The following is a 12716-nucleotide window of genomic DNA, read 5'->3' on the forward strand; positions in this document are numbered from 1 at the left end:
CAAGTAACTCTCCTAGTGGCCTTGCTGTCCAGCTGCAGCCTCATAATACAGACTGCAGGTGACACTCATCAGATTCTTAACTGAAGCATATCTGCCTGTGTAATAAGCCACTGCCCTTCACCTAAAAACCAACTATTACAGCAAATCTGTGGTGCACCAGCATGTCATGTACAAATTTCACTAGTGCGACACACAAAGTATTTTACAAACATGTCTGGCAATCTGCCACTACATATAGTTACCTAAATTAAATTCAAAAGTGTCAGCCAATGAATACCACAACACTGAAGTGTTTAGAAAGCAGACCAGTATGCTAGTATTAACATATAGTATTTAGATGTGAGGCTCTACTATTTTGACAGCACTTTGAATCCCATCAATGTCATACAAGTCGATGCTGTTCACAATTACAGCTGATGCACCTCTCATCCTGTGTCTAGCAGAAAGATTGGACAAACCCTGCATGCAATATTCATCATGTCACATACACAGAAGCTCTAGCACATAAGCAAATACAGAGGCAGTCAAGACACAAAACACTAGCAAGCTTCAAGATTTTGGAACAGACAGCAACATCACAAACCAGTTTGTGTCACATGACACCAGTAGCTACTCAGTTATTAACTGCTTTCAGATACTAAACCTATCACTCTTTGTTTTGCACTAGCAATTCTTCCTGCAATAACAACATTCACCAAACTGGATTACATCTGATTGACATTTCACAGGAACATAACTACAGCTACTAACACAATGCTAACCTGGTTTCTCTTACCACATGTCCGCTCAATATTTTAGGCTCATTCACACATCTCCATCACAGTGTTTCACTCTTGCCAAGTAGACCTGCCCTGTGTAATCTTGGATCAACACAAATATATCACCTGGTATTGTACTGAAAACGGAACTATGTCCATCATTCCTACTACTATCTCACACAACTCGCATTCACCCATCCATGCGCTAGTAATGACCTACACTGCTGTGTTTCAAAGTGTGCAATATGAATGGTGGTTTTAATGGTTCGTGAGGCTACTGTGTCTCTTTTTGCAGTCACTATTGTCTTCTGGCACCATTGGATGAATAGGAGTTACTCAATAATGTACATGGTCACAGACTGTGTCTTCTTGTGGTGTACTTGATGTGTGAGTTAAAAGTTGCCTTGCATATGCGCACTCTGTCATTAAATCGATTAGTATCGTAAGAAAGTACCACTGAAAGAGTAATGCAATTTGTGTTAGCAGTGAAGACAGTTTCGCAAAAATATTCGCTTGTTTTGAGAGTCTTCAAGACCTGCTACCAGCTCCAATCAGCGTCATTTATCCCACACATTAGAAAGTGTGTTTCATAGGTATGCCTATGAGACACTAAACTCGCGATGTGAGAACATGGCGACAATACGTGCCAACACGTCTTGATGCCGCCTAGTGGCAGCTGTGTGAACCTGCTGCTGCTCTGGGTGGATGCTGCGAGAGCAAGCGACTCTACGATCTAAGGTTTACATCCAATACTGCCAAATAAAACAGTTGACAGAGCTGCCACTTACTAAGAACGACACCTCGCAGTAATTAATTCACAGATTAGCACTCGGCAGGCCTTGTGATCCTCGCCAGAGCTGCGTAAAGCTACGTCCAAGCCGAACCATGTTTGACGCGACGCCATAACTATATATACAATTTCAGGCGGCTCCTCGAATGTACTCGCTTCGGCGGTACATATACTAAAATTGGAACGATACAGAGAAGATTAGCATGGCCCCTGCGCAAGGATGACACGCAAAATCGTGAAGCGTTCCACATTTTTTTCGCAATCTCACTCTCTCATGTCTCACATCAGCTGCTAATACCCTCAGCCACCTACACAAGTTTCGCTTCATATCTGCACCCACTTGTCACAAACTATGCTGACCATTTACGCAGTTCTCCTCCACTCTCTTTCATTCACAACAGAACATGATAAAACTGGCAATAAACCTATCCCTTACATCACCAATGCACATCTAAAATGTCACTCTAATAACAACTCAGCAAGCACACCAAAACCACAACCACACTGACACAAGTACATGTCACTAGCACCCCTTCAGCTCATTCGCAAACGTGACACAAATCACAGCGAGTCTTAGACTAAGCCTAGCACAGGCAAAAGCCTCTTCTCTTCCTCAGTATCACACTCTGCTGGCACAACATCTCTTCCTACTGTCTCAATCACGTCATTTCATAACACACACCTACTGCCACACACAACATTTGGAAACCTGACATCAACTTTACACAAGATAGCTGCATGTTCCAAATCTTTCTCACTCACATACTTTCACTCAGACTACTGCTTAAATACACTCTAGCGCTCTAAAATTAGCTTGCATTACCTAATATTTATTTTTCTCTAACGCCTACAAAGCTTCTGGTGCCTGTATGCCACTATCACATACTTTCTGCACACAGACCCACAAACTTTAACTTTATTCATCTTCATGGCTGCAGCTGATGCTATAATTGTTTCAGCAGCATAAATAAACATGTGAAGGTAGATGTCTCTTTAATCATTAAGTGTGCAAGTTACCCCTTTACAGGAAGTTCATTTAACATTATGTTTCAAGTAACTCTCCTAGTGGCCTTGCTGTCCAGCTGCAGCCTCATAATACAGACTGCAGGTGACACTCATCAGATTCTTAACTGAAGCATATCTGCCTGTGTAATAAGCCACTGCCCTTCACCTAAAAACCAACTATTACAGCAAATCTGTGGTGCACCAGCATGTCATGTACAAATTTCACTAGTGCGACACACAAAGTATTTTACAAACATGTCTGGCAATCTGCCACTACATATAGTTACCTAAATTAAATTCAAAAGTGTCAGCCAATGAATACCACAACACTGAAGTGTTTAGAAAGCAGACCAGTATGCTAATATTAACATATAGTATTTAGATGTGAGGCTCTACTATTTTGACAGCACTTTGAATCCCATCAATGTCATACAAGTCGATGCTGTTCACAATTACAGCTGATGCACCTCTCATCCTGTGTCTAGCAGAAAGATTGGACAAACCCTGCATGCAATATTCATCATGTCACATACACAGAAGCTCTAGCACATAAGCAAATACAGAGGCAGTCAAGACACAAAACACTAGCAAGCTTCAAGATTTTGGAACAGACAGCAACATCACAAACCAGTTTGTGTCACATGACACCAGTAGCTACTCAGTTATTAACTGCTTTCAGATACTAAACCTATCACTCTTTGTTTTGCACTAGCAATTCTTCCTGCAATAACAACATTCACCAAACTGGATTACATCTGTTTGACATTTCACAGGAACATAACTACAGCTACTAACACAATGCTAACCTGGTTTCTCTTACCACATGTCCGCTCAATATTTTAGGCTCATTCACACATCTCCATCACAGTGTTTCACTCTTGCCAAGTAGACCTGCCCTGTGTAAACTTGGATCAACACAAATATATCACCTGGTATTGTACTGAAAACGGAACTATGTCCATCATTCCTACTACTATCTCACACAACTCGCATTCACCCATCCATGCGCTAGTAATGGCCTACACTACTGTGTTTCAAAGTGTGCAATATGAATGGTGGTTTTAATGGTTCGTGAGGCTACTGTGTCTCTTTTTGCAGTCACTATTGTCTTCTGGCACCATTGGATGAATAGGAGTTACTCAATAATGTACATGGTCACAGACTGTGTCTTCTTGTGGTGTACTTGATGTGTGAGTTAAAAGTTGCCTTGCATATGCGCACTCTGTCATTAAATCGATTAGTATCGTAAGAAAGTACCACTGAAAGAGTAATGCAATTTGTGTTAGCAGTGAAGACAGTTTCGCAAAAATATTCGCTTGTTTTGAGAGTCTTCAAGACCTGCTACCAGCTCCAATCAGCGTCATTTATCCCACACATTAGAGAAGTGTGTTTCATAGGTATGCCTATGAGACACTAAACTCGCGATGTGAGAACATGGCGACAATACGTGCCAACACGTCTTGCTGTCGCCTAGCGGCAGCTGCGTGAACCTGCTGCTGCTCTGGGTGGATGCTGCGAGAGCAAGCGACTCTACGATCTAAGTTTTACATCCAATACTGCCAAATAATACAGTTGACAGAGCTGCCACTCACTAAGAACGACACCTCGCAGTAATTAATTCACAGATTAGCACTCGGCAGGCCTTGTGATCCTCGCCAGAGCTGCGTAAAGCTACGTCCAAGCCGAACCATGTTTGACGCGACGCCATAACTATATATACAATTTCAGAGGGCTCCTCGAATGTACTCGCTTCGGCGGTACATATACTAAAATTGGAACGATACAGAGAAGATTAGCATGGCCCCTGCGTAAGGATGACACGCAAAATCGTGAAGCGTTCCACATTTTTTTCGCAATCTCACTCTCTCATGTCTCACATCAGCTGCTAATACCCTCAGCCACCTACACAAGTTTCGCTTCATATCTGCACCCACTTGTCACAAACTATGCTGACCATTTACGCAGTTCTCCTCCACTCTCTTTCATTCACAACAGAACATGATAAAACTGGCAATAAACCTATCCCTTACATCACCAATGCACATCTAAAATGTCACTCTAATAACAACTCAGCAAGCACACCAAAACCACAACCACACTGACACAAGTACATGTCACTAGCACCCCTTCAGCTCATTCGCAAACGTGACACAAATCACAGCGAGTCTAAGACTAAGCCTAGCACAGGCAAAAGCCTCTTCTCTTCCTCAGTATCACACTCTGCTGGCACAACATCTCTTCCTACTGTCTCAATCACGTCATTTCATAACACACACCTACTGCCACACACAACATTTGGAAACCTGACATCAACTTTACACAAGATAGCTGCATGTTCCAAATCTTTCTCACTCACATACTTTCACTCAGACTACTGCTTAAATACACTCTAGCGCTCTAAAATTAGCTTGCATTACCTAATATTTATTTTTCTCTAACGCCTACAAAGCTTCTGGTGCCTGTATGCCACTATCACATACTTTCTGCACACAGACCCACAACATTTAACTTTATTCATCTTCATGGCTGCAGCTGATGCCATAATTGTTTCAGCAGCATAAATAAACATGTGAAGGTAGATGTCTCTTTAATCATTAAGTGTGCAAGTTACCCCTTTACAGGAAGTTCATTTAACATTATGTTTCAAGTAACTCTCCTAGTGGCCTTGCTGTCCAGCTGCAGCCTCATAATACAGGCTGCAGGTGACACCTCATCAGATTCTTAACTGAAGCATATCTGCCTGTGTAATAAGCCACTGCCCTTCACCTAAAAACCAACTATTACAGCAAATCTGTGGTGCACCAGCATGTCATGTACAAATTTCACTAGTGCGACACACAAAGTATTTTACAAACATGTCTGGCAATCTGCCACTACATATAGTTACCTAAATTAAATTCAAAAGTGTCAGCCAATGAATACCACAACACTGAAGTGTTTAGAAAGCAGACCAGTATGCTAATATTAACATATAGTATTTAGATGTGAGGCTCTACTATTTTGACAGCACTTTGAAGCCCATCAATGTCATACAAGTCGATGCTGTTCACAATTACAGCTGATGCACCTCTCATCCTGTGTCTAGCAGAAAGATTGGACAAACCCTGCATGCAATATTCATCATGTCACATACACAGAAGCTCTAGCACATAAGCAAATACAGAGGCAGTCAAGACACAAAACACTAGCAAGCTTCAAGATTTTGAAACAGACAGCAACATCACAAACCAGTTTGTGTCACATGACACCAGTAGCTACTCAGTTATTAACTGCTTTCAGATACTAAACCTATCACTCTTTGTTTTGCACTAGCAATTCTTCCTGCAATAACAACATTCACCAAACTGGATTACATCTGATTGACATTTCACAGGAACATAACTACAGCTACTAACACAATGCTAACCTGGTTTCTCTTACCACATGTCCGCTCAATATTTTAGGCTCATTCACACATCTCCATCACAGTGTTTCACTCTTGCCAAGTAGACCTGCCCTGTGTAATCTTGGATCAACACAAATATATCACCTGGTATTGTACTGAAAACGGAACTATGTCCATCATTCCTACTAGTATCTCACACAACTCGCATTCACCCATCCATGCGCTAGTAATGGCCTACACTGCTGTGTTTCAAAGTGTGCAATATGAATGGTGGTTTTAATGGTTCGTGAGGCTACTGTGTCTCTTTTTGCAGTCACTATTGTCTTCTGGCACCATTGGATGAATAGGAGTTACTCAATAATGTACATGGTCACAGACTGTGTCTTCTTGTGGTGTACTTGATGTGTGAGTTAAAAGTTGCCTTGCATATGCGCACTCTGTCATTAAATCGATTAGTATCGTAAGAAAGTACCACTGAAAGAGTAATGCAATTTGTGTTAGCAGTGAAGACAGTTTCGCAAAAATATTCGCTTGTTTTGAGAGTCTTCAAGACCTGCTACCAGCTCCAATCAGCGTCATTTATCCCACACATTAGAGAAGTGTGTTTCATAGGTATGCCTATGAGACACTAAACTCGCGATGTGAGAACATGGCGACAATACGTGCCAACACGTCTTGAACCTGCTGCTGCTCTGGGTGGATGCTGCGAGAGCAAGCGACTCTACGATCTAAGTTGATCTAAGTTTTACATCCAATACTGCCAAATAATACAGTTGACAGAGCTGCCACTTACTAAGAACGACACCTCGCAGTAATTAATTCACAGATTAGCACTCGGCAGGCCTTGTGATCCTCGCCAGAGCTGCGTAAAGCTACGTCCAAGCCGAACCATGTTTGACGCGACGCCACAACTATATATACAATTTCAGGCGGCTCCTTGAATGTACTCGCTTCGGCGGTACATATACTAAAATTCGAACGATACAGAGAAGATTAGCATGGCCCCTGCGCAATGATGACACGCAAAATCGTGAAGCGTTCCACATTTTTTTCGCAATCTCACTCTCTCATGTCTCACATCAGCTGCTAATACCCTCAGCCACCTACACAAGTTTCGCTTCATATCTGCACCCACTTGTCACAAACTATGCTGACCATTTACGCAGTTCTCCTCCACTCTCTTTCATTCACAACACAACATGATAAAACTGGCAACAAACCTATCCCTTACATCACCAATGCACATCTAAAATGTCACTCTAATAACAACTCAGCCAGCACACCAAAACCACAACCACACTGACACAAGTACATGTCACTAGCACCCCTTCAGCTCATTCGCAAACGTGACACAAATCACAGCGAGTCTAAGACTAAGCCTAGCACAGGCAAAAGCCTCTTCTCTTCCTCAGTATCACACTCTGCTGGCACAACATCTCTTCCTACTGTCTCAATCACGTCATTTCATAACACACACCTACTGCCACACACAACATTTGGAAACCTGACATCAACTTTACTCAAGATAGCTGCATGTTCCAAATCTTTCTCACTCACATACTTTCACTCAGACTACTGCTTAAATACACTCTAGCGCTCTAAAATTAGCTTGCATTACCTAATATTTATTTTTCTCTAACGCCTACAAAGCTTCTGGTGCCTGTATGCCACTATCACATACTTTCTGCACACAGACCCACAACATTTAACTTTATTCATCTTCATGGCTGCAGCTGATGCCATAATTGTTTCAGCAGCATAAATAAACATGTGAAGGTAGATGTCTCTTTAATCATTAAGTGTGCAAGTTACCCCTTTACAGGAAGTTCATTTAACATTATGTTTCAAGTAACTCTCCTAGTGGCCTTGCTGTCCAGCTGCAGCCTCATAATACAGGCTGCAGGTGACACCTCATCAGATTCTTAACTCAAGCATATCTGCCTGTGTAATAAGCCACTGCCCTTCACCTAAAAACCAACTATTACAGCAAATCTGTGGTGCACCAGCATGTCATGTACAAATTTCACTAGTGCGACACACAAAGTATTTTACAAACATGTCTGGCAATCTGCCACTACATATAGTTACCTAAATTAAATTCAAAAGTGTCAGCCAATGAATACCACAACACTGAAGTGTTTAGAAAGCAGACCAGTATGCTAATATTAACATATAGTATTTAGATGTGAGGCTCTACTATTTTGACAGCACTTTGAAGCCCATCAATGTCATACAAGTCGATGCTGTTCACAATTACAGCTGATGCACCTCTCATCCTGTGTCTAGCAGAAAGATTGGACAAACCCTGCATGCAATATTCATCATGTCACATACACAGAAGCTCTAGCACATAAGCAAATACAGAGGCAGTCAAGACACAAAACACTAGCAAGCTTCAAGATTTTGAAACAGACAGCAACATCACAAACCAGTTTGTGTCACATGACACCAGTAGCTACTCAGTTATTAACTGCTTTCAGATACTAAACCTATCACTCTTTGTTTTGCACTAGCAATTCTTCCTGCAATAACAACATTCACCAAACTGGATTACATCTGATTGACATTTCACAGGAACATAACTACAGCTACTAACACAATGCTAACCTGGTTTCTCTTACCACATGTCCGCTCAATATTTTAGGCTCATTCACACATCTCCATCACAGTGTTTCACTCTTGCCAAGTAGACCTGCCCTGTGTAATCTTGGATCAACACAAATATATCACCTGGTATTGTACTGAAAACGGAACTATGTCCATCATTCCTACTAGTATCTCACACAACTCGCATTCACCCATCCATGCGCTAGTAATGGCCTACACTGCTGTGTTTCAAAGTGTGCAATATGAATGGTGGTTTTAATGGTTCGTGAGGCTACTGTGTCTCTTTTTGCAGTCACTATTGTCTTCTGGCACCATTGGATGAATAGGAGTTACTCAATAATGTACATGGTCACAGACTGTGTCTTCTTGTGGTGTACTTGATGTGTGAGTTAAAAGTTGCCTTGCATATGCGCACTCTGTCATTAAATCGATTAGTATCGTAAGAAAGTACCACTGAAAGAGTAATGCAATTTGTGTTAGCAGTGAAGACAGTTTCGCAAAAATATTCGCTTGTTTTGAGAGTCTTCAAGACCTGCTACCAGCTCCAATCAGCGTCATTTATCCCACACATTAGAGAAGTGTGTTTCATAGGTATGCCTATGAGACACTAAACTCGCGATGTGAGAACATGGCGACAATACGTGCCAACACGTCTTGCTGCCGCCTAGCGGCAGCTGTGTGAACCTGCTGCTGCTCTGGGTGGATGCTGCGAGAGCAAGCGACTCTACGATCTAAGTTTTACATCCAATACTGCCAAATAATACAGTTGACAGAGCTGCCACTTACTAAGAACGACACCTCGCAGTAATTAATTCACAGATTAGCACTCGGCAGGCCTTGTGATCCTCGCCAGAGCTGCGTAAAGCTACGTCCAAGCCGAACCATGTTTGACGCGACGCCACAACTATATATACAATTTCAGGCGGCTCCTCGAATGTACTCGCTTCGGCGGTACATATACTAAAACTCGAACGATACAGAGAAGATTAGCATGGCCCCTGCGCAATGATGACACGCAAAATCGTGAAGCGTTCCACATTTCTTTCGCAATCTCACACTCTCATGTCTCACATCAGCTGCTAATACCCTCAGCCACCTACACAAGTTTCGCTTCATATCTGCACCCACTTGTCACAAACTATGCTGACCATTTACGCAGTTCTCCTCCACTCTCTTTCATTCACAACAGAACATGATAAAACTGGCAATAAACCTATCCCTTACATCACCAATGCATATCTAAAATGTCACTCTAATAACAACTCAGCAAGCACACCAAAACCACAACCACACTGACACAAGTACATGTCACTAGCACCCCTTCAGCTCATTCGCAAACGTGACACAAATCACAGCGAGTCTAAGACTAAGCCTAGCACAGGCAAAAGCCTCTTCTCTTCCTCAGTATCACACTCTGCTGGCACAACATCTCTTCCTACTGTCTCAATCACGTCATTTCATAACACACACCTACTGCCACACACAACATTTGGAAACCTGACATCAACTTTACTCAAGATAGCTGCATGTTCCAAATCTTTCTCACTCACATACTTTCACTCAGACTACTGCTTAAATACACTCTAGCGCTCTAAAATTAGCTTGCATTACCTAATATTTATTTTTCTCTAACGCCTACAAAGCTTCTGGTGCCTGTATGCCACTATCACATACTTTCTGCACACAGACCCACAACATTTAACTTTATTCATCTTCATGGCTGCAGCTGATGCCATAATTGTTTCAGCAGCATAAATAAACATGTGAAGGTAGATGTCTCTTTAATCATTAAGTGTGCAAGTTACCCCTTTACAGGAAGTTCATTTAACATTATGTTTCAAGTAACTCTCCTAGTGGCCTTGCTGTCCAGCTGCAGCCTCATAATACAGGCTGCAGGTGACACCTCATCAGATTCTTAACTGAAGCATATCTGCCTGTGTAATAAGCCACTGCCCTTCACCTAAAAACCAACTATTACAGCAAATCTGTGGTGCACCAGCATGTCATGTACAAATTTCACTAGTGCGACACACAAAGTATTTTACAAACATGTCTGGCAATCTGCCACTACATATAGTTACCTAAATTAAATTCAAAAGTGTCAGCCAATGAATACCACAACACTGAAGTGTTTAGAAAGCAGACCAGTATGCTAATATTAACATATAGTATTTAGATGTGAGGCTCTACTATTTTGACAGCACTTTGAAGCCCATCAATGTCATACAAGTCGATGCTGTTCACAATTACAGCTGATGCACCTCTCATCCTGTGTCTAGCAGAAAGATTGGACAAACCCTGCATGCAATATTCATCATGTCACATACACAGAAGCTCTAGCACATAAGCAAATACAGAGGCAGTCAAGACACAAAACACTAGCAAGCTTCAAGATTTTGAAACAGACAGCAACATCACAAACCAGTTTGTGTCACATGACACCAGTAGCTACTCAGTTATTAACTGCTTTCAGATACTAAACCTATCACTCTTTGTTTTGCACTAGCAATTCTTCCTGCAATAACAACATTCACCAAACTGGATTACATCTGATTGACATTTCACAGGAACATAACTACAGCTACTAACACAATGCTAACCTGGTTTCTCTTACCACATGTCCGCTCAATATTTTAGGCTCATTCACACATCTCCATCACAGTGTTTCACTCTTGCCAAGTAGACCTGCCCTGTGTAATCTTGGATCAACACAAATATATCACCTGGTATTGTACTGAAAACGGAACTATGTCCATCATTCCTACTACTATCTCACACAACTCGCATTCACCCATCCATGCGCTAGTAATGGCCTACACTGCTGTGTTTCAAAGTGTGCAATATGAATGGTGGTTTTAATGGTTCGTGAGGCTACTGTGTCTCTTTTTGCAGTCACTATTGTCTTCTGGCACCATTGGATGAATAGGAGTTACTCAATAATGTACATGGTCACAGACTGTGTCTTCTTGTGGTGTACTTGATGTGTGAGTTAAAAGTTGCCTTGCATATGCGCACTCTGTCATTAAATCGATTAGTATCGTAAGAAAGTACCACTGAAAGAGTAATGCAATTTGTGTTAGCAGTGAAGACAGTTTCGCAAAAATATTCGCTTGTTTTGAGAGTCTTCAAGACCTGCTACCAGCTCCAATCAGCGTCATTTATCCCACACATTAGAGAAGTGTGTTTCATAGGTATGCCTATGAGACACTAAACTCGCGATGTGAGAACATGGCGACAATACGTGCCAACACGTCTTGCTGTCGCCTAGCGGCAGCTGCGTGAACCTGCTGCTGCTCTGGGTGGATGCTGCGAGAGCAAGCGACTCTACGATCTAAGTTTTACATCCAATACTGCCAAATAATACAGTTGACAGAGCTGCCACTCACTAAGAACGACACCTCGCAGTAATTAATTCACAGATTAGCACTCGGCAGGCCTTGTGATCCTCGCCAGAGCTGCGTAAAGCTACGTCCAAGCCGAACCATGTTTGACGCGACGCCATAACTATATATACAATTTCAGAGGGCTCCTCGAATGTACTCGCTTCGGCGGTACATATACTAAAATTGGAACGATACAGAGAAGATTAGCATGGCCCCTGCGTAAGGATGACACGCAAAATCGTGAAGCGTTCCACATTTTTTTCGCAATCTCACTCTCTCATGTCTCACATCAGCTGCTAATACCCTCAGCCACCTACACAAGTTTCGCTTCATATCTGCACCCACTTGTCACAAACTATGCTGACCATTTACGCAGTTCTCCTCCACTCTCTTTCATTCACAACAGAACATGATAAAACTGGCAATAAACCTATCCCTTACATCACCAATGCATATCTAAAATGTCTATCTAATAACAACTCAGCAAGCACACCAAAACCACAACCACACTGACACAAGTACATGTCACTAGCACCCCTTCAGCTCATTCGCAAACGTGACACAAATCACAGCGAGTCTAAGACTAAGCCTAGCACAGGCAAAAGCCTCTTCTCTTCCTCAGTATCACACTCTGCTGGCACAACATCTCTTCCTACTGTCTCAATCACGTCATTTCATAACACACACCTACTGCCACACACAACATTTGGAAACCTGACATCAACTTTACACAAGATAGCTGCATGTTCCAAATCTTTCTCACTCACATACTTTCACTCAGACTACTG

At 42.0% G+C, this 12716-nt stretch overlaps 5 non-coding genes across 5 annotated transcripts; all 5 read left to right on the forward strand.

Annotated features, from left to right (window-relative positions):
• The first annotated feature begins 1696 nt into the window (after positions 1 to 1696).
• On the forward strand, positions 1697 to 1803 carry LOC126196764 (U6 spliceosomal RNA). Its single transcript, XR_007539209.1, has one exon. It is a non-coding gene; the product is annotated as a U6 spliceosomal RNA (small nuclear RNA).
• A 2492-nt stretch (positions 1804 to 4295) lies between these two features.
• LOC126196776 (U6 spliceosomal RNA) lies at positions 4296 to 4402 on the forward strand. The gene has a single exon (XR_007539220.1). It is a non-coding gene; the product is annotated as a U6 spliceosomal RNA (small nuclear RNA).
• A 2479-nt stretch (positions 4403 to 6881) lies between these two features.
• LOC126196811 (U6 spliceosomal RNA) lies at positions 6882 to 6988 on the forward strand. Its single transcript, XR_007539251.1, has one exon. It is a non-coding gene; the product is annotated as a U6 spliceosomal RNA (small nuclear RNA).
• Positions 6989 to 9481: 2493 nt separating this feature from the next.
• Positions 9482 to 9588, forward strand: LOC126196821 (U6 spliceosomal RNA). Its single transcript, XR_007539260.1, has one exon. It is a non-coding gene; the product is annotated as a U6 spliceosomal RNA (small nuclear RNA).
• A 2493-nt stretch (positions 9589 to 12081) lies between these two features.
• Positions 12082 to 12188, forward strand: LOC126196778 (U6 spliceosomal RNA). Its single transcript, XR_007539222.1, has one exon. It is a non-coding gene; the product is annotated as a U6 spliceosomal RNA (small nuclear RNA).
• Positions 12189 to 12716: the final 528 nt, after the last annotated feature.

This window comes from Schistocerca nitens, chromosome 7, assembly GCF_023898315.1.
Source record: "Schistocerca nitens isolate TAMUIC-IGC-003100 chromosome 7, iqSchNite1.1, whole genome shotgun sequence".
Lineage (NCBI taxonomy): Eukaryota > Metazoa > Arthropoda > Insecta > Orthoptera > Acrididae > Schistocerca > Schistocerca nitens.